The sequence below is a fragment of the Sciurus carolinensis genome, chromosome 3 (genome assembly GCF_902686445.1).
Source record: "Sciurus carolinensis chromosome 3, mSciCar1.2, whole genome shotgun sequence".
In the NCBI taxonomy this organism is placed as follows: Eukaryota; Metazoa; Chordata; class Mammalia; order Rodentia; family Sciuridae; genus Sciurus; species Sciurus carolinensis.
The window spans coordinates 10,359,973-10,383,076 of NC_062215.1; the positions used below are offsets into that span (position 1 = coordinate 10,359,973).

A 23,104-nucleotide genomic window follows, 5' to 3' on the forward strand; every position below is an offset into this window, starting at 1 on the left:
TAAGAAAGTGTTGAGGAAATTAACTTTATAAACTGGTGAAAAGTGATCCTTTTGTCTGGAACAAGCTCTCCCTGTGTTGCCCAGGCTGGCCTCAAGAGATTCTCCTGCCTCAGCCTATAGCTGGGCGAAATTATATTTTTAATGCCTCCACGTATGATGCTCCTTCAAGAGAACACAGCATAGTAAAGCATGAAGACTGTACATCTAGAATAACAAAGACCTGAGTTTCAATGGTACCACTTTCTCGTTAGTGTCGGAGCTTAAACCACAGCCAGGTTTCCCGACTTCTGAACTGGATTCTGACTCCACTGTGCAGATTCCCTGCAGCAGCGCAGATAGTCAAGTAACAGTCAGATGACCACCCTTGATACCACCCAATACTCTCCATTATGGAGTCCACTTAAAGGGTTTACAGTTCCTATGAACAGGGTGACATCAAATGATTGTGTAAATGTGAGACAGCCGTGGGCGATCAGTTGGATATTTTAAAGAGCTGTTTATCAATCTTCATGAGATGATAATGTGAGAGCCTTTATCATTATGTTCTGAGATTTATTAAGCAGAGAAATGGCAGTGCAGTTGGGTGCAGCGGCTACACACCATCCCTCTTAGGCTAAAAGCAGAATATGGCAGCCGAATGTGCACGAGACCCGGAAGTCTAGAGATGATTGTTTCCGGAGCTGAGGCTTTGGATTCACAATTTTTCGTAACCCTTGCACATAGTATGTCTTCAAAGTCGTAGGCATTGAATTTTTTTTTAATCCACTTAATGACATTTTAAATTTCTCAATAAAATAGAAGTTAAAGTTATCTCTATCTAGGTGAGAATTTTCAAAAAGGTCTTTTATCTGAGGACTGTTGTAAAGAAGTAGGCAGCACCTGGGTGAGAAACAAAGAAAAACAGGATTTCCCTGTGCACCTGACCTAACAGCACCCCTTCCAAGTCAGTCACAGAGCCTCATGGAGACCCGGGGAGAGTATTCCCTGCCTTCATCTCAGGACAGTCCTCACAACTGTGTTTGTGCTTTGGGCTCCTCCGTGAACCAACAGAAACTGATGCCCGTGACTAACCACCCCTGCTTTCCACGGGATTCTGTAAAACGCTGATGGAGCAGGAAATAGCTATAAAAGTTCCCCTGAAATCCTCTAGGGATGTCCTGTAACATTTTCCATGGAAATGTCATAAAATATTCCATGCAATTAGCTTCACTTAAAGAAACATTTGTCAACTTGTTTTACCTTCTTAAAGGTGACATTTTTTTTTTTCTTGAAATACGTGTCATTTATAAAAAGACTTTTGCTTTTTAACAAAATACATCATTATCACCATGGGATTCTGATTGACGGAAAGCTAATAATGGCAAGATTAAATTCAGCTCATGCCAGAGTAAGATGCTATAAATGAGGAGCAGAGTTGGTGGAATATAGCAATACGGTAAAAATCATTTTTCTTAAAGATTCCTTTTTGGGAAAACCCAAGACTTACATTTTCATGGGTTGATTTTTTTCTAATTTCGGAAAATATAAAGTTACCTGAAATAGAAAGACTTTGTTCTCCATATAACCCCAGAGAATTCATATGAATTGAAATTAACCCCCAGGTCCCTAATCTGATACCCAGAAAATATGCTGCAAATCAACCTAGATTTTCCAAGGTAGAGAGTAACGTTACCATGTAGTCACCACATACTGGGGATGGAAAACAGGTGTATGAGTCAGACCACTGATGGTACCGCCTGGTGCTCAAACCCCAGGTGGCTTACCTACACCTTCCTCTAGACCAAACATGGAATGTAGTGATTTTCTGTCAGGACTTCTCCCTCCCCCCCCACCACCACCGCCCCAGGGATTTCATGGCAGCTGTGCAGCACAGGATGATCACAGGACACTTTCCCTCTTCGAAACCATGACTACTCTGTCCCTTTCCTTTTCTTCCAAAAGTCTCTTGCTCTCTGCAGACCTTCATAACCTGGCTCCTTTCTACCCAACAGCAATCTGAAGCTAAAAACCCTCTGGTCTGGCTTTACTGGATTACTAGATCTGTAATCCCTGCTCAAATTCCTTCATGTCATTGGTTTCTCAAAATTCTTCTTGCTTCTCGTTGGTTAACCAAAGAAATAAGGGAATAAAATAACTTGAGACGATCTGCCCAGGCTTGAAAGGCATGTTTTAAAGTTTAGAGAGGCAGAGGCATGAGGGGTGGAGAGGGGAGCTAAACCAAGGAAGAAGCACCAAGGAGAGGAGTCCTAGACCCATGCAAGTGGCCATGAACAGCGGCGACTGTGGAGACTGACACAGAAAAACTGAAAATACGATGTACACTGAACCTCAGTCAGACTTGCAGCAAAAACCAGTGGGTGAAGCAAAAACTGATTTGAAAATAGGACCAACTGGGAGGTCCCCAGCTGAGGCAAGCAAAGTCAGCAACGAAAGGTTATGGAAAAGGGTAAAGTTAATTAAGAGAATGAGTCCAAAGCTCATGATGGGTCCCTGAATCTTCCAGACAAATTTATGTGGATAGTGAGTTAATTGTACCCAACACAAAAAGCCTGGGAACCTAATTGTGTCACTTCTAGATGTAGCCTTAGGAGTCCTGTTTAATAACAAGATCTAAATAAAGGGTCAGAAATTAAAACACTAAAACAATGGATACAAGGACCGAGAAGAGACGGAGGACAAGCTAAACACTCCAAGCTATTCTTGATGTGCTCCGGGGCTCCAGATTGGTCAAGAAGAAAATGGAAATCAAGTTTGATGGAACAACCGAGAAAAGTATTTCTTAATAAGCTAACTGAGGACACATGACCTTGACTAACAGGCATGACTGGCGGCATCCGAAGAGACAGGGAGACTGGCACGTCCTGTGCGACAGTCACAGAACCCCAGGCAGCACCCCAGCACGGGCCTTCCTCTGAGGCTGACTCACTTCACCTAACCACCAGTCTTCTGTGTCAGGCCGGAATTTCAATGTATTAATTTACACGGAAAAGAAAAACATCCTCAGTCACGGACTTACTGACTGTGAATGGACACTACAAGCTATCCTCCTTCAAAGCTGACCAACTAAGTTAGCCAGAGAATATTCATTAGGCTGACAGGCAAACATGGAATATTAACAAGGATGGTTAATGCGTGGTCTGAATGTTTCATGGAATCCATCTACAGGGATGGCCTTTCCAGCAGGTCAGGAGTGTTTGAAGTTAATCTATAAGCTTCATCCCCCCAGGTAGCACTTGAAAGGATCCTGCTGATCTTCATCTCTGCAAATCTTGTTTGCATTGACCACCTTTCAGGCTGCATTTCATCAGACTGCAGCTCAGTCTTCCAAACCACAGAGTCTGCCCTTCCCCTTTCCTTTTACACCTCTCTCTTATGATCCATGCAATGCATGCTGGTTTTAACATTTAACTCCTAGAGATAAATCCCATATCTTCACCTACGTGGAGAGAAGGACAGTGACTTCACCAAAATTTCAGGTCCCAGAACAGAAGTGACTGGTTCTCTTTCCCATTAAAAATTTTAATGAGATTTTTTTAAAGGCCTATTATTGCACTTTCCTCATTTATATGTTCATATCAACAGGCCCTGAACCATTTTAGTCTTCCCAGGATGCTGGACACAGAAAGTACTTTTTATCAAGGTCATTAATGAATTCACTCTAACAAAGAAGCTTTATCTGTGGTTACATTCAATATTTGCAGAGGCAAAAACGGTGAGCTTCTCTAGAGAAACCCTGGCAAGTGATAATCGAAAGTATCGAGGAAACAAATGAGAAAAGAAGATAAGTTGTGCAAACCCCATTTGTATTTTTGAAAGGCGAAGTTAAAAGAGTCAGAGATTTAAGGCAAACTCAGAATTATACAATGGAAAAATACCGCACGGAAGATTAAAGGCCAGCCTGCTAAATAGATAATGCCAAATTTGATGAGAAAATACATTACATTTCCTTTCCTTTGAAACCTTAGTTGATATTTTCCACTTTTACTGGAAAGAAATAGGCTCTAAGATGTCACTCAACACTTGGACAGACAGAGGGGCCTCCTTCTCCAGACGTGAAAACAGGGAGCAAGCACCGGAATGCTTTTTCTGTGAAGTACAAGAGCCTGGAAGTTCAAGATCAGCTCACGGGATGAGAAAAATCTGCTCTGGGTCCTTTGCTGTTTGGATGTGAACATTTTTTTTTTCTCTCTAAAGAAAACTGTTAAAAAAAAAAAAAAAAAGACTGAAAATGAGAGGGAAAGGTGAGTGAGAACAGACTTTCTCCACAGTTTTGACAACGTGGCCTTTGTTTCACTGTTATTGTTCTCAAACTTTCTTACCTGTGCTTTAATTTAGGGCCAGGTAATTGCTATTCTTCGTCTCTCTCCGACCTACATAGATTGGAGAACATGAACACTGACTTAACCAAATGGTGTTAGGAGATCTAAGAGGGTCTCTTACTACTGTCCTCTTGACCATCTTAGGACTGGGGCACTTTGCCCACCTTCTACGATCCTGCACCAAGCTAGCTTAAGATTCTCAGCTCTTCTCTCCAACTATGAAGCACCACCCAGATCAGTTCTGACTGTCTGCTCTCTGCTCCATGACTAGACTCAGGTTCCTGCATCTGCTTCCTGTGCCGTTTCTGGTCCCCCTGCTGAATAGGGTTCTACCCTTGCCATCCTAAAATTCTTAGTGAGTTTTTTTTTTTTTTTTTTTTTTTTTTTTTTTTTTAACAAAGGGCCTCACGTCCTTATTTTGCACCAGGCCCTGAACATTATAAAGGAGATCCTGTCCATAACTATTTTTCCACACCCCACAGCCAAAAGCCCAATTGCATTCCTGACATGACCTGACAAACCCCAGTCGGGTGGCCCCAAAGCACACATCATCAGCTGAGGGAGCACCTAGGTTAAAAAGCTGAGCGCGACCAGCTGCGGCCCCAGCCACGCACCCGTCCCACTCGTCAAACATCCGAGAGTGCGTGTTCCTTTGCTTGGTCAATGAGGGAAGCAGAATAAAGGGCTTTGGCCACGTCGCATACTGACATCGAGAAGAACCAGAGACCGATGTGCATTAATTGAAAAGTCCTGTCCAGACCTTGGCCCTTGCTCCCACAAAGTTCAGGGCAAAACTCATGAATTCCAGGAATGCGCAGAAAGAGAACCAAAGAGCAAAATTGGACTTCTACCTAAGTTTAGAAATCAAAGGTTACTGAGCTAATGCTGTAGCTGAAATCCTTTGTTGAAAATGGCAAGAAAGCCCAGTCAAACAACTCGATCACAAAACATGTTTCATTCTGTTAGATGAACATTTCTTAACTTCATGTTGACAAGAACAAACTGATCAGGAATTATATTACTTCCTGGCTCGGAGTAAAAAACTGTCTACCTTATTTCTTCTGGGGAAAGAGTCATCACCCCACCTCTGTTTTCTTACCTAGTTCCCTCTCTTGTTCCCCCAAACACCCATTATTTGTTGGAAGAATTGAGGCAAGAGGAAGCAGCTCTAGTTTCTTTTACTTGCCGTGTCTGTAAACTACGTCAAACACAGAATGGAACCATAACAGTTGGTTGCTTGCAGAGAATACAAGGAAGCTATCTAGGACTTTTATTGGAACAGGTGCCCATTTAAAGAATTTATGACAAACAACCACTGCCAAGCAATTCTTTTTAGAACGAGACAATTACATTCACCAACCTCTTCACCCACCTGTATCTCAAGCTTTTTGTGTAGACCTGGTGCTAAAATCCTAGTCCTATAATTAGGGAGTTTCAGATACCAACTAGATACCCGATTATACGAAGGATTTATTGTTTTAATCGAACATAAAGGAGTGTTTGAATACTCAATAATATTTAATTTTGGAAATGCATGTGGGGATGCACTGCACAATCGCCCAGTTAGGGAGGGACTGGATTAAGGGAGACAGAGATGAATTGGACTGTCTGTGGATTGGGTTCAGGACAATTAAAACTGTAATACACTCTCGACGCTTCTGTGTGTGTGGAATTTTCTCTAATGACAACCTTTGAACATGTGTTCCTATGTAGTATGTGTTTATTGTTGTTCAGACTCCACCACTTCTTAACTGTGTAATGTCTGGCAAATTGTTCTCCAAACCCATTCCATTTGTATAGTAATAACTATCTCTTGCAATGGTGAAAAATGAATGAGATAGCATGTATAAAGGGAGCGGAAAACAGCAGCAATTCAAAGAAGGAAAGGGCCAATTTCTTCTTCCATCCCAGGTCATCCTTCTCATAGAATCTGCTAGTGGCCCTCAATGGAGTAGATGCTTTTCTTTTGTCTCCATGTCAGCCAGCGTCTAGACAGAGTTCAAACTTCTGCTTACTTTATGAAATCAGATAAGGCTTCAAAAATTCAGCTTGCTGAGTGGAAAGCTAGAGCCTTAATCTCCTGTGTGACCTCTCTTCCAACTCCCACCCCTTCCAAAAGAACACAAATATACATTTGGATTTTCCATAAACAAGAGCGCGTGCCAAGCAGGTTTGTGCAGATTGCAGAAAAAAAAAAAAAAATGTTCTTTTGATTTGGATCCTGAAAACACATCACTGAATGTACTGCGGAACAGCATCAACAAGTGCTCTCTTACCAAGCCAGTTCCAAGCTCGGGCTGTCCAGGAAGAACTAACAAAGAGAGTGAAGTCTCAGAGATCACTAAGGACTATCTCAATAGTGCTAGCCTTCCGAACATTTGTTAATTAATACATTTTTCCCACCAAACTTGGCATTGAAGTCCCCAGACATTGATGAGGTAAACAAAAGGGAGTGGCCACCCCACAGTGTTTACGTGGTGGACCTTTTCCTGGGCTGAATTTCCTTCACCAAGGTAAACCAGTGTCAATCACACCCATTCTCCCAAGAGAACTGGTAGAGACGATTGTAAATGTAAGACTATCTAAATTTTAGATATAGAGACAAGGTCTTTGCCAGTTTGAAGTGGGAGCATTACTTTCCCTCCCCAACATTTTCTTTCCATGGGCTAATACTATGCTAGGTGCCAAACGGTGAAGACAAGGCACTTACTTTAATGAAAAATTACCCCGACAACCAACATTTGCTGAGGGTTTACTGCATTCAGGCATTGTTTGAAACCCTGTGTCCATCCATTTGTTTAACAAATATCAGTATCTACTTTGTGTTAGGCACTTTTTTGGCACTGGAGATCCCACAGTAAATAAAATGCACAGAAATCCCTGCCTGTGTGCAGAGTGGCATAGAGCAGGGGTTGGGGTGGGGAGGTCTGCTGCCTCTTCTTTTCAGTGTATGTGAGGAATTTAATAATAAGATTTGATAACTACTGTGGTCCAATTAAATATGTACAGATAGATGAGGAAGATCTACTTGACATTTGGAGATTTAATATCTTTTTTTTCCCCTTAGAATCTAAATTTTCACTCTATTATCTACACAGAATTGAATATAAATGTTATAGACTTACACAAAATAGGTATAGTCTTTAAAATCTCTTATTGATGAACCTATCATAATTTCTTGTATAAGTACAAAGAAAATAAGCACAGTAGTTAAGTTAGAAGTCTGTTTTATTCACCGTATTCATGAGGTTCTAAGTCTAACTATCCAATAGCCACCAACTAGCTGTGACCATTTAAATTTAAATTAACCAAAAGAAAACATCAAAAACTCTGTAACTACATCATATTACTCACAAGTGCTCAACAGTCATGAGTCCGGAGTTGGTGGCTATTATAATTGCATAGATAGGTAGTATTATGATCTACACAGAAATAGCTGCTAAAACAATAAATCCCTGCCGGCATGGAGCAGATGGTAGGCCAGAATAATTGAATTTAATCCTCAAAAGAACTCCAGAAGTTAGGTACTTTATACTTCCCATTCACAGAGGTGGAAACTGAGGCACAGAAAGGGTAGATCATCTCCTTAATTTTCCCTTGGGTGGGACAGCTAGACTTCACAGCTCAGAGTTCTCTCTTCAGGTCTTGCTGGAGTCTATTTCCCCAGCAAGCAGATGACACGTGCTCCTGTGAGACTCCTTGGCCTCGTATTACTGTCATCAATGCCTCCTCTAATTCTATTTGCTACTCAAAAGTGAACCCAAGGAGGTGAACCCAAAAAGCACTGAGAAAGAAAACTGCACCTGGACATATTGCTAGGTTGGTGAACTGGGGGAGAGCTGGAGAAGGGGAGATTGGCCTATTCAAACCCATCCCGGCCTCTCCACTCCTCATCCCAGGCCACCTCACCAACTGGACCGGGTGCCCTTTTGTTCTGCCGCTTAGCCATTACTATCATCCTATCATAGACCCTTAGAGTTGGGAGGAATTTGAGATCATTTCAATCCCCTTTAACTTGAGAATGAATCTGTGGTTGGCATCTCTTTTCCCAGACCTAAAATTAAATCTGTAAAGCCACATATCACATTTCTAATTCTTTTCCTCCCTAACCTTTCTGCCACTTTCTTCTCTTAACCCCAAAGTCACAGTTGGTTCAACAGCTCTGAGCCTAGCCGTTTCAATCAAATTCCTACCAGATACTGGCTTTGCTATACTAAGAATGAAAGGGCAATTAACTTTGGTCAAATTAAGGTCACACGTAATTTCCTGAGAACCTCATAAACTTCATGTAATCCAAAATAATTGGACATCTATCAAAGGGGCTCATATTCTAATTCTCCTGAGAGATCATTATAATCTGCTGGTTTGATTAATTCCCCAGAAATATAAAGCTCAAGTTGATAAGCTTAGTCCTTGCCCTGCTGTGTAACGAAAAATCTGAGCTATTGGCAGTCTTTCAAGACATTTTCAGACTCTACTTGCCCATGGGAAATGCTTTTCACGTCTTTATAGTCTTTTCCATTGACAGTGTGCTCAAGGAAGAGATTCTGGATGGCGTAGACACAGAGTCTCTAATTTACCTTCCAGCTCCATGAGATTGCAAATTCCAGCCAGTCTGGTGAAAGAAAAGGGTGTTGGTACAAATGTATGATTTTTCTCACAGGCATTGTTAAGGTCACAAAAAATCATCCATATTGCAGGCACAGAGTCTACAATCCAGTTGAATATTTTGCTGTCAAAATGAACAATAAAGATCATCTGGGACCAGTAAAGATGTACATGGATGCACATGAGGCTGGGTGGTCGGATGCCCTGGGTGGTCTCCTTTCTCCTGACTCCTCAAGGTGACCCAGAAATGTAGGTGTCCACATTGCCAACAGACAGTTTGAATATTTCACTACTGTTCTTCATTCAACTTTAACTTTCCAATTTAATAAGGACAAGAGTTTAGCATACTCCAGTTCTCCATCCAATAGTCTCGACAAAAGCTGTTTGCTCAAGCTATTAAAATGTTGCCACTTCTTTAAAATCTGTTATTTGATTGATGGTCTGAATGACGGAGCAGGGATCTATGCTTTTCAAAAATTTTTTTCCTTCAGCAGTTGTACCAACCCCAGTATAATATATTTATTCATCAGACAATTTGAACCAAATATTGGAAAACATGCAGGGAACATTTTGAGCATCAACTCCTATCGGGACTGATCCTTAAAAAGGATCAAAAGCAAAAACTGCTCTATTCCCTTGTCTTGCTTATTTATCCATCAGTTTGTTCAATTATCTAGTTATTTTCATCCAAGGCTATTAACATTTTATTTTTAGTTTAAATACACAGACCCTCTTAAAAAGTAGCGATGCTTGTTTCCTCAATAATAGATATGGGGCTGGGGAGATAGCTCAGTTGGTAGAGTGCTTGCCTCGCAAGCACAAGGCCCTGGGTTCAATCCCCAGCACCGCAAAAAAAAAAAAAAAGATATATGACATTTGCAAATAGGCATTGGTTTTCCATGCTCTATTTTAAAGGAATTATTATATCATTACCCACGATTTATTCCACTCCAAGGGGCCTCCCAGGCATTGTTAAGCAAAACTTGCCTGAGCCAACTTTTAAAAGTCATAACGCCCTTCTAGTATTTACTCAGGGACATTTTATCTATTCTTTTCCTGAAAAAAAAGATCACATTGCTTTCCTTACATGCTTAATAGCCTAGCACAAATCACTAACCAGTGTTAAGGCTGACAAGCCCAGTGAGGACCATCCATTCAACAGCCAGGCTCAACAAAGGTGTGTGAGCCACAGCAAACAAAGGGCCCAGAATTGAAAACATCTGCAGACTGCTCTGGCCCCAGCCTGCTAATGTTTTGAAATAAATAATTAAAACCACTTGGGTAACTATAGGTACTAAGAAGCTGTGGGTTGGTATATCCTCACCCACATGTGGTCATATGTCTTGATTCCGTCGGGAAAGTACATCAATGATAGAGGATCAATGATTTATCACCATCCCTAAATATCTGCAGTGTCACTAACATTTTAAGTTAAAGCCTCCTTTTTTAATGATGCATAACAGGAAATGGTATGTAACTGATTAGTAGAGAAAAAAGGAAGTACCATCAAAGATTACTGGGTGTTCATGGCTGACTTACAAACACATAAGGACACTTTTCTTTGAATTTTACAATATACAGATCTGCTGCTTTGGGCAGAATTTATGATATTTCAGACAGGTTAATAGCCTGCTTTTGCTATTGGCTCTTGCTTTGACTGGTCTCTCAACTGACTCGGTGACTTCTGAACGCCAGTGCAGGCAACAACGATCTCCCAAAATACCAAAGTTGGTAGCACCAAATAAATTAGTCAGTGACTCGCTGTTGCTGCCACTTGAGTTCTGAGCAAAACCACAGAAAGTGAAAAAGGCTTGGATTCCGGAGTTCATTTGGTTTCTTCGACCTATTTCTCAACAGATGCAACAGGGGCACGACAATTCCTTGTGTAATCAAGCCCACTGCAACCATAGGAAGTTCAGCATCAGTGGCCCCAGGCACCAAAAGACAGTCGTAGCCCCCTCCAGAATGTCCACATGCACGTGTATACACACACACACACACACACACACACACATGCACACACACAGTTACACCATGTTTCCAAACTCCTAAACATCCCTCTCCTGCTGTCCCCTGGCTTTCCAAAGTACCCACCCACAGTACTGCCTTCTCCTGGACTTTTCCTGTTATCCATGCCCTTCTCCCTCCTTTTATAGGGGAGCAGGGGAGCCTAAATCCTGGTGAAATGCCTCAGGCCAAGCAGTTAATACAGTATTTGTTGAATTAAGGATTAATAAGTGTTCTGATCCTTGCTGTTTGTAAAGATAAAAGCAATTTAATGATCCAATTAAAGTAGTTCACAGTATCGTCTCAATGACTAATAGACTTCATCTTTTTAGGGGTAATTGAACTTGAAAAAAAGAGAAATAGTTCCATTCACTGCCTTCCTCTCTGCCCTCCTTCACTCAAGACAGAGAATCATGAATGTGGTTCCTTTTATGAAAGGTTGATACCTCCTTCCTGCTCCATGTAAACCAGGAAACCCTCTGTGTAACTGTGAATAGTAACTCCCTGGAGCAATATCATTCCTCCTGTGTCACGGAGAATGCCAGGTTCAAGTCATTATGCCCCCAAGAGCAAGAAAAATCAAAACTAAAAAGAATTAAGAAGTCCTAAAAATTTTTGTACCTAAAATTCCTAGGTCTCTGTCTCTCTCTCTCTCTCTCTCTCTCTCTCTCTCTCTCTCTCTCTCTCTCTCTCTCTCTCTCTTTCTCTCCCTTTCCTGGTACAAGCTAACCAGAAACTCAAGACATCTTTTCAGCAATATCCTATGGTTCCATTTTATTTGACTGCTGGAAAAAAAAAAATGCCATTTTAGTCAAGTCTTATTAAATGCAGTCTCTCCTTCTATAAAAATTACAATAAAATTCAACATTCAAAGTGTAGCGATATGGCAAGTCATATGGCCCCTGGGAGCTAGTATATAAAATTTCAGAAGGGGGGAAAAAAAATGAAGGTTTGACTTTCATTTTAGAAAAAGCCACAGTCAGGACTTTCTCTTTGTGCAACTGTGTGCCTGCATCCAGTGTGACTTCCCAAATACTCAAGCCTCGGTGCTCTTAAAGTGATTCCCATATCATTCTTTCCTGGGGAGTTTTGGTACTATCATTACATTGAGTGGCTTAATTGCAAGTGAAGAAACCCAGCATGTTCTCTGAGCTATTTTCTATTCCTCCCTTAACATGAGCATTTTGCTTTGACGTCATTAACAGTCTGAGAGAGTAAAGACAGGCTGTGGTCAAAAGAAACCACAACTAGCCGAAAGTGCCACCGATACTGCTTCTGATGCAGTTGTCATTCATTGGTGGTGTTATTTATCATGCGCTCTGTGCAAGTGGTGGTTTTTAGCCCTACTGTGCAAGGACAGAGGCCGATTGTGCTGTTATTCCTAGAAATCTGCTGCAGGAAAGAAGTATCACAGCTCCCCTTGGGGTCATCAATGATAAAACCTGTTCACAACACTTAGCTGCAGTTCCAAGATGGGTTCCTTGAAGGAAAATCCATCTTAAAGTTTAGTGCTATTCTTAAAGATGCTTTTGTAAGAATACTCCATTAAATCATGTATCCCTTTACACCTAAAGATTTTTACCTTCTATAAATCAGAGAAATTACAGTTCATCAGCTAATTATAACATCCTTTATCAGAACTTGAGAATAGACAGAGAAAAATGTCACACGCGAGAACTGCTTCCTCATAGTTTCATGGGACTATATGGTACACCTGTGTGCAAGCGTGTGCTAAAAAAATTCATTTTTATTATTTTGTCAAAAGACACAGAAAGAAGATGCAAAATCAACTTAGCTCATCTCATACTCCTATTCATACCCTAAGTCTTCAAGTCCTATCCTTTAGCATGCGTTTAGATATATCTTGCATTAAATACCAAAAAGAATAAATAATTACATCAGCGCACCAATGTGCTCACCACTCAGCTTAAGAAATAAAGTAATGTCAGTACAGTTGAAGTGCCAGAGAACCTCTTTCCAATTATATCTATTCTTTTGTCCCTGAGAAATTAATTACTATCCATAATTTGGATTTTGTTATTCTAGTGAATTTCTTTATCCCATGTTTTAACCTTTGTATGGCTTTATGCCACGTATTTTTTTCCGGCACCTGCTGGTTTGGGGTGTTCTGTGCTGTATTTGTGAGATTCATCATGGTATATTCTTACCAGGGATTGGCATGGTAGTGAAAGAAAAGTAAATTATGAATGATTTATTTGTTTTTCATCTACATCGTCATTGCCAGATTTTTACTATGGCCTCTTTGTACTTTCTGCTTGGATTGTAACCAGTTTCCTCCTGGCACTCTTGCCTCTAGTCTCCCCTAACCTTTTGTTACACTATCAGGCTTTTGCTTATAGACACTACTTTTGAGATACTAAAATGTACAAAAAATCTTCAGAATCTCTGTTCTTTACTATCAGGTGCAAGTTCTCCTGCCTAACTTTCAAAAGGTCAAGGTCAAGCCCATAACTGTCGGTCCACCATGGAAGTCACCTGCAACTTCAGTGGACAGTTCTTGTTCACAACCGTGGTCTCCTTCCTCAAATGTCTGCAACTCTTCCTGCTGAAGGCTCTGGCTGCAGGTGCAAGCTGACCATGCAGTGGGGCAGCTCAGGTGAAGTAGTGTCCCAGGTAAGCAGGAGAGACAAACACTGGTGGATAAACATTCAGCTTTCTCACCTACAGTGGAACAATTCTGTTCTAAGTAACCTTATAGAAAATACCTTTAGCAAGAGAGAGTCTCAGTTGTCCATAGTGATTATCCATTCTTTACTTAAACTTTAATGCTTCCCTTCCTTTCTCACCTCTCCATTCTCTGTGTGTGCCTCCAAGCTTCATCTCCCTCAAAGGCTACTTGTATTTAAGTTCTTGACTCAGGTGTGCTTTGTAGACAATTGCTACCACAATTGGCCCCAGAGAATGACTCCCAGGATGAGACTCTAGATTAAATCTCTTGCCCAGTCAGGTGGCATGAGGCTGCCTCTTGATGATAGGGAGTGGAATAGTGATAACCCTGATGGCTGCAGCCTCATGGTTGCTAAGATGCTCACCTATGGCAGACTGAGTCCAGGCAGAAAGGCTCATGCATTGGTATAGCCCTAGAAGGAAATAACACTGGCTTACCCACTTGCTTTGGCACTAGAAAGGTAAAAGAAAAGAGAAAATCGCAAAGATTATACTGATGGTAGAGTTCAGTAGTTTTTGTTCAATGTCCTAGAAGCCATGCTAAAACAGAATTAGAGTGTGGGACAGATAGTGGTCAACTCAGGAGCCAAAAAACCTACAGGAAGCTTCAGGAAAACATACAACCTGCAGCCTACAGAAAAATTATACTAAAAACCATTCCAAATGCTAATGGCCACCCAGGATCACCACCCAACTCCCTTTGCTGTTTGTAGAACAATAACTACAGTCAGTTCTCAACACAGCCCAAAAGGAGAAGTGCATTCATTACCATGGGAGGAAATGGGTTATCACCAACAGAGCTGGAAGATGTGCCTTCTCAGTACCTAGAATACAGGATGAAATGCCTAGAAATTGATATTGAGGACACAGGAGTAGGCATGGAGAAGACACTGTATAAGACTGGATGAGAGATCATTTCTTGGTCAACAGGAACTGTCATATTGCTAAGAAGTCACATCCTGGTCGACTCCTGCCATCTGTCCTAACACATTGCTGGGAGAGCCCGTGAAGGGTAGAGAGGACAATGGTCTGCAGTGAACTAGATGGAGATATTAGAAGTGTCTTGGCAAAGGATTAAGGAGGTCAGAAAGCCCTGCTTTAGCATCAGCTTCAGGTGGACCTCCTGACTCTTGGGGGACTGTCCTTCAAAACGTGGTATATACATTTATCAGAGGGTCTATTATGTAATGTTATCTCTCCAGGGACTGGGAAACACAATCTTGGAACAAAAGCTCTTTACCTGACTGAAATTTGAACTGGGAAATTTATAAAATATTGATTTGCTATCATATAAACATATGTTAACATAAATATTGAAAGTAACTATGCACAAAAAATAGTAAGAAGAATGGAACTGTTCTGTTTCATAAATCTCCTTTATGTCTGGTTTAAATATGAGGCTGGGTCTCATATCTACTTTTACACTGAAGCTGTTGTGGATTTGTGGCTTTAGTTGATGAGTATTTTCATAATGGAGCCTCTCACAGACACACGGTTGGAAAAGGCTGGGGTATTTTCACATCACTGTGGGAATTCATCTTCAGCACTGCACCACAATGCTTCAACTGACGAGTTCTTAAAGTTTGTTGCGATGTGATACCTAAAGCCATATACGTGACCTTTTTGTTCCTGCTTTATTAAAATCCACTGGTCAACCTTGCACCTTGCAAAGATCTTTTAACCCTGGCATATTCAAACATTAATAAGTTTTGCACATCTCCCAAATGTTAACATAGTTTCACCTTAAAACATGAGAATAACCTCTAATCTCATCAGCAAAGTCTGTAGGTTTGGGGAACTTCATTGTGTCACGTACTTGTTTTTTAAATTCAATTTTTGCTGGAAGCTCGGGTTTTATCATTGGTGAGGAGGGTAGAAAGCAAGCTGTTGTTTTTGTTTTTGTTTTAATATTAACGGGTTCACTTCCTTGGTTTTCAAAAAAAGTTTCTGCCAAAAACCCAAATATAAATACTCACAGTTTATCTATCATTTATCCTTTTAAACAAAAGAGCAGCTAATGAGGAAAAAGAAAAATGCCAGATGGCTTCAGCCTTCAACTCAGACACGAGAAGACCCCTTGCCTTGGCCAGCAGCGGGGTGCTTTACTGTGCTTTCTGTTAAAAAGATGTGTTTTCAGGGCCTTGAGGCCTAGTAAGACACCAGCAGTTTTCCACTCTAGCAAGGGCACTATCAATGCAAATGTCAACACAGTAAGCAAGACAAACAGCGTCTTAGGATTATTATAAACATAACTTTGACCCCACGAACTCCCTGAAAGGGCCTTAGGGACCATCAAAGGTTCACAGACCACATTTTCAGAACTGATGTTCTATTAAAAGAAAATAGAAAACAAGAAGGAGAGAAGAGTTCGTGGCAGTAAATCTGTGGAGGAAAGACATAGAGGTACTCAGTCTCTTGTTCTTTCACTTCTGTGGTTGCTGAACACAGGACTGAAACCATGTTGGAGTCCAGCACTGTCGCCAGCTACTAGCTCAATGACCTTAGGACTTAACCTCTCTGTTCTTCAGTGGAGATAGCCATTCTTTCTTTTTTTTAACCCACTTCATTCAGTAGGTGGTTGGGGTCCAGGGTCCAGGGGCCCAATAGACAACAGACACAGAGAGGTGCTATATGTAATTAAATCTTCTAAAATATTCATCATTATTATGAGAAAGTTGAATCTAAAGTTATTTGAAAAGAAGCATTTTGGTAATCATTAGATAAATACTGCAAAAACTCATTCTTCTGAGGACTTAGGCAAGACTGGTGGGGTTGTGCAAGAGGCTAAACCTAAGTCTGAACATAGAAAAGCCGAGAAACATTTTATTCTTCTCCAAGTGTTTCTGGTATTGCTGCTTGTATGGGTTTCTTTTTTAATAAACTGATTCATTTCTAAAATCAGACACCAGAAACTAATACAAAGGCCTACAATTAATTTCTCATATGGTGGAAGGGCTCTCATTTGATGTTCTCTTATGTATGACTGAAGACACACGTTCATCCCTATGAAAACAGAGAAGATATTCGTGATTAAGCCCTTTTTCATTCATCAGACATCCCAGTCCATACCAGAGGTGAAATAGAGCCAAAGTACGACGCGGTACTCAATCTCTTGTTCAATAAATTAAGAGAATGGTGATTACTTCTACATGTGTTGCCATTTTTCTTGCTCTTCTTCATTAAGAAAAAAAAATGACAATGACTTACAAGTCACTTTCTACAGGATTTATGTTTTTAAAGGTAATTTTAGAACTATAATTTGGAACCATGTGACATGTGAACATCTGAATTAAGGCAGAGACAATACATCAAATAGGAGTCACTATAAATGATTCTCTCTCTCTCTCTCTCTCTCTCTCTCTCACATACACACACACACACACACACACACACACACACGCACACAAACACACAGCCTTTCTGCATCATATCCAAGAAAAGACAAGACAGGCATAAAACCTAAGGTTAATCACCAAGTATGGAATCTCTGTCCCTGATACAAAATGCCATAGCACCTCATAAAATCAGCAGGGACTATACTCATAAGTAAATTACAGTTAAACCCAAGTAAATTAGGTGTTATTTAGCTGTTGATAAAGTCCCTACCTGTACACTCGACCACACATCCATGATGCTGCTTTCTAGAAAATTCTGTCAGTTGAGAAATGCAGAGAGAAACTGAGGAGTAGAATTGCCATAGAAGACACTTGATTAATTTACTTTAGAATACAACATGGACTCCAGCACGAGTTCTGTTTCTATTCCCTTTTAAACGAGTCAGTTATTAATTTAGAAAGTTGCTTCTTGTGTTACTTTCTGAACAAACTACATTACACTCATTCGTTTACATAGTCATTAATCATCCTAACTTTATACATATGCTAAGCATGAAATATGTTCTAGATACTCATTTTAAAAACAAGTTGTAGGGCTGAGGGAGATAGCTCAGTCGGTAGAGTGCTTGCCTTGCAAGCACAAGGCCCTGGGTTCAATTCCCAGCACCGCAAAAAAAAAAAAAAAAGTTGTATACCATTTTTACCTGCAAAAACCACAAAACTCTAGGCAAGGAAATAAACTGCATAGAGATCATCACACTAAGTGGATATAAATGTCAATAGCCACGTGAACAGTGGACGTTCATTGACCTCTACATTTAACTCTGCCTGAAGAGGTCAAAGAAGGTTTTGACACAGGAAGCAAGCTTCACGTTCAATCTTGATGGACTCGTAGGTTATTTCTCAGGTCGACCAGATGAAGAAGGTGGCAGAACTGGTTTTATGAAGAGTTAGCCGCAAGAGCAAAGTCACCAGGGCTTGGGGGAACATGGCATTCAAGAAATATAAGCCATTTTGTAGTTGGGACCTAGGGAGAGGAAGTAGAGACATTGGGAAGATCCTAAAGCTCAACCTTCATCCTGGGGAGTGTGGGCTTGGTCCTGTAGACATGGGTTTCCCCTCCGCCCTCAGTAGCCTGAGCAGGAGAACAGTGCGCCTGTGAGCTCGCCAGGGTCTGAGAGGCAGACATCAATCCAGGGTCACTCCTTACACAGCACGTGGTGATCATCAGTCAATAAATTAAAAACTAGGGGAGGTGAGAGGGGAATCAAAAATACACCATGTCACAGCCCCTATGGGCAAGGGGAAAAGATTTACAATATACCCGGGAATGTCAAAGGATATCAGACTCCAAGACTGAGATCAGACTCAGGCCACCACCATCCCCTCCCAACCGGAGGGGGAAATACGTCATTCAAAGTCTCACACAGGCCAACACCCAAAAGTGCTCAAGTGCCTTTCAAGTTTGTCCCAAACCAGTCGTCACTGTCAGAGCACACAGGGGAGAAAGGCATGGGAGGGGGACAGAAAACACCTTCAGTATTCGCAACCAACCCTGGATGCCATTGTCAACCACAGCGTGCTGCTCTCTGCCCCATAGCAAGGTCCCTAATCTAGCTAACTTTTTATAGATCTTTTAATTTGCTGGTAATATAATCTCCATGCTGTATGTTTCTAAGGACTCAGAGATTTCTAAAAGACCTCTATGAAAGGTGGATCAATGGTACAGAATAGAGGACACGGACACAAACTCAAATAAATACAATTTTCTCATACTAGACAAAGGGGCCAAAAATATGCAATGGAGAAAAGATAGCCTCTTCAGCAAATGGTGCTGGGAGAATTGGAAATCCATATGCAACAGAATGAAACTAAACCCATATCTCTCACCATGCACGAAACTAAACTCAAAATGGATTAAGGACCTTGGAATCAGACCAGAGACAGTGCATCTTATAGAAGAAAAAGTAGGTCCAGAGCTTCAACATGTAGGCTTAGGACCAGACTTCCTCAACAGGACTCCCATAGCACAAGAAATAAAAGCAAGAATCAATAACTGGGATAGATTCAAACTGAAAAGCTTTCTCTCAGCAAAGGAAATTATCAGCAATGTGAAGAAAGAGCCTACAGAGTGGGAGAAAATCTTTGCCAATCATACTTCAGATAGAGCACTAATCTCCAGAATATATAAAGAACTCAAAAAACTACACCAAGAATGCAAACAATCCAATTGACAAATGGGCTAAGGAAATGAACAGACACTTCACAGAAGAAGATCTACAAGCAATCAACAAACATACGGAAAAATGTTCAACATCCCTAGTAATAAAGAAATGTAAGTCAAAACCACCCTCAGATTCCATCTCACCCCAATTAGAATGGCGATTATCAAGAATACAAGCAACAACAGGTGTTGGCGAGGATGTGGGAAGAAAGGTACACTCATACATTGGTGGTGGGGCTGCAAATTAGTGCAGCCACTCTGGAAAGCAGTGTGGAGACTCCTTAGAAAACTTGGAATGGAACCACCATTTGACCCAGCTATCCCACTCCTTGGCCTATACCCAAAGGACTTAAAATCAGCATATTACAGAGATACAGCCACATCAATGTTCATAGCTGCTCAGTTCACAATAGCCAGATTGTGGAACCAACCTAGATGTCCTTCAAATGAAGAATGGATAAAGAAACTGTGGTATATATATACAATGGAATATTATTCAGCCATAAAGAATGATAAAATTATGGCATTTGCAGGCAAATGGATGAAATTGGAGAATATCATGCTAAGTGAGATAAGCCAATCTCAAAAAACCAAAGGATGAATGATATTGCTAATAAGTGGATGATGACACATAATGGGGGGTGGGAGGGGTTAGTGTTCGGGTTAGAGTTAGGGTTAGGGAGGGGGGCAAGAATGGAGGAAGGAAGGACTGTATAGAGGGAAAAGAGGGGTGGGAGGGGTGGGGGGGAAGGGAAAAAATAACAGAATGAATCAAACAACATTACCCTATGTAAATTTATGATTACACAAATGGTATGCCTTTACGCCATGTACAAACAGAGAAACAACATGTATCCCATTTGTTTACAATAAAAAAAAAGACCTCTATGAAAACAGTATAAATGTGACACTTTAAATACACATTATATTAAAATATTGAGGGAAAGGCTCGTAGGTATGTACGTGTAGGAAAACATTATAGACTATAGTGGGTTTGGTATTCCCCATAGATTTAACCATTGCATGTGGGCATGAGACTGTACCCTGGATGGATCAAGGTGGTCAGCAGCACTGTTCCACCCCTGGAGAAGAACGGAATTAATGTGTCCAACATCAGGGCAAAGAAGGAGAAGCATCACACCCAGCTTTAAAAAGAGACAGCAAACACTTTTAGGAATATGGAATTTTTTGAAAGAAATATCAGTCTTCAAGAGAACACAGTTCTGTGAGCCCTATTTCTGAGAACAGATTTCATACCTATTCACACCTCAGCTTCTCCCTTTCCTTGAAGTCTCCTGAGAGTATATGCTCTGGCCCTTGAACTAAGACCGAGTGTTGGGAAATGAGGACAATGTTTTGGGAAGTCCTAGAAACCATGCCACCTAGTCCTTAGCCCTGTGCCAAGGAAGACCACAGCATGATCCCGTCACCTCCACCAGAACCCCGGGTCTCAGTCCTAGACTTGACAGTTAGAAAACAAGAAATGGTTCTGCTTCGTCCTAGCCCTCAAAGCTTGACACCCTCTGCGAGGTGGAAAGCTCTGCTGGACCCATTGAATTCACAATTCCTTAGGGACCAAGGCTGCAGGTTTCACCAGGCATGGGTGGGCTGCAGCTCTGTTGAACTTAAAGTGAGGAGCAATTTCACAAAAATCAAAATAATTCTCTTCCATGAGTCTTGACCAGACTCTCTCTTCCCTATTTTATACTTTAAGGGAAGCAAAAGTAAGAGGTTAATAAGGAGGAAAATAAAGGGAAAAAAAAGGAAACATTAGGGATGATAGCCTGGGTGGGTGGAAGGACCGGCAGTCGGGAAGATAAAGGTGAAAAGGAGGAATGAGAAAAATCAGAGAAGAACAAGCATGCACGGAGGATGTGGGGTGCTTGTCAGCTTCCATTTGTCCCTTTTGCTTGGCTGGCAAAGGCCTGATTTCTGTTCAGGTGTCTGACTATTGCCATCCCAGCCCATCCCATATACATGATTCAAACGGGGCTCGGCAGTCTCTGCTGAGGGTCATCCTGATTGACAGAGGTCTGTATGGTTGATGACACGGCCCTGTCACTGAGGAAGTTCCAGGTGAACCTGTGACCAAGCCACTGTGGACCGTGAGGCACCTGCAGAGCTCTGCCATGGGGCCTTTGCAAAACCTCTTTCTACTCTTAGGCCAACGCAGGATGAGATGACCCCTTTTCTGCCTCTGGCGGTTGTTGCATCTGAAGGTGACGCTCGGATCTGCGGCAGCCTTCCTCCAACCGCAGGGAGAATGAGCTTTAGAAAGCACACTTCACTGGCAGTGACAAGCACGGGGAGATGGAAGGACACTGGGTTCTAAAATTAGCCTTTCCTGTGGCAATAAACATCTCCAATGTGTTAGCGGCTTGAGGCAACATGTACTTACGTCCTGTTGTCATCTGAGGGCTGTGGGACTTCTGGCCCCCAGTCGGCCCCCAGTGCCCTCACATTCCAGGCCCAGGCTGAGCGGCAGCCGCCGTGGAGAACTGATCTTCCCCTGCAAGGCAGCAACCTGCCAAGGGAACCCCAGCCAACCCACGCCTCGCGTTCTGCTGGACTGGGTGGTGGCTACTCTCTCCCCGCCGTCTGGAGCATGTGCAGGGCCGAGCCCGAGGTCAGGAGGGTGGGGAGAAAGGGGCAGGTGGGTGAGGAGAGTGGAACATACTCTTCTCACGGGGGCAGGGCCAGTCATGCAAACAAGGGCAGGGATGCTTAATCCCATTACAGGGAAAGAATGAGCATTTGGGAACAAAAACATAGTCCATCAAAGTCCTTGGTGACATGATTGACCACTAACGAAAACACCCTCAGGCTTCTCTTTCTGGAGATAACATTCTTCCCTATTGTATAATTCCGAATTTTCTAAACATGCTTTGTGGAGACAGCATCCTAACCCTGCAGAAAAAACTCGGAATGATTTGCTCATGATCAGAAGTGGAGGAAGAAAACTGAAACGGTCATTGGACAGGGTAGAAAACAATCGGCAGCCCTGCAAGCGTGAATCCCCCTTCCCACGCAGGTCGACCTCTTCTCTGCAAATGGGAAATGTAGGACAAGCCTTCCCATCCTGTGGGGTCGGCTCTGAGACTCAAAAGTGAAAGTCACATACCAGCAGGAGTTTCCAGCACTGTGATGAAGGCATGCGTGACTTTTAATGGGTTTTGTTCCCACGCTGTTAAATACATGCATGCACACCAATGAGTAAGCAAGAAACTCAGATGGACAGTGTCTGCTTGACCAGTTCAGCCAGATATATTCTACAAGAAGAAAAATCAAGTCTATCAGTTTATATCTTCCACTTGCTCGTTACTTTGTTCCCGTATGATCCAATCAATAGGGTCTGCCTGCCAGAACCCCCCCAAATAATACTATGTATGTATATATATGTTTCTTTATGCATATGTATTATCTATATGTATATATATACACATGGATTTTTATATAATGTGTTTTATATACTATATATTTTATATAATTTTATAATTTATATAATGTGTATAATACATAATAAATTTAGTAAATCTATTTACTGATATATGTGTATCATATATAATCATTTGCTCAAATTCAGAAGTGGAGTGTGTGTATATGTATGTATATACATGTATGTGAATGTATGTACATGTACAGTTCACATAAGAGAGCAGATTTTAGAGTCTATTTAGCTCATAAATGCAACTTTATAATAGGAGGTTTGGGAAGAGAGATAGACCTAAGTGATGTGCTTCAGCCACGGCTATAACCTAGAATGACCTTGTAAGAACTTTTGCTGAACTTGGTGAAAGAACAAAATTAATGAAAGCGTTCAAGCTGTACAAGAGGACAGGACGGAGGGAGGCACAACGATCATCTTTTGTTTGGTTCGATTTCATTATTTTTCTCTTCTCTTTTTTGAGAACGTTGAAGTTATA

The 23,104-nt window shown here is 41.5% G+C and overlaps 1 long non-coding RNA gene across 1 annotated transcript in view; it reads right to left on the reverse strand.

Annotated features, from left to right (window-relative positions):
• Nucleotides 1-21,613, reverse strand: part of LOC124980713 (uncharacterized) — a 97,788-nt gene extending 76,175 nt beyond the window's left edge. The window contains exon 1 of the long non-coding RNA XR_007107856.1: nucleotides 21,580-21,613. This is a non-coding gene — a long non-coding RNA (uncharacterized LOC124980713). The remainder of the gene's footprint in view (nucleotides 1-21,579) is intronic.
• Nucleotides 21,614-23,104: the final 1,491 nt, after the last annotated feature.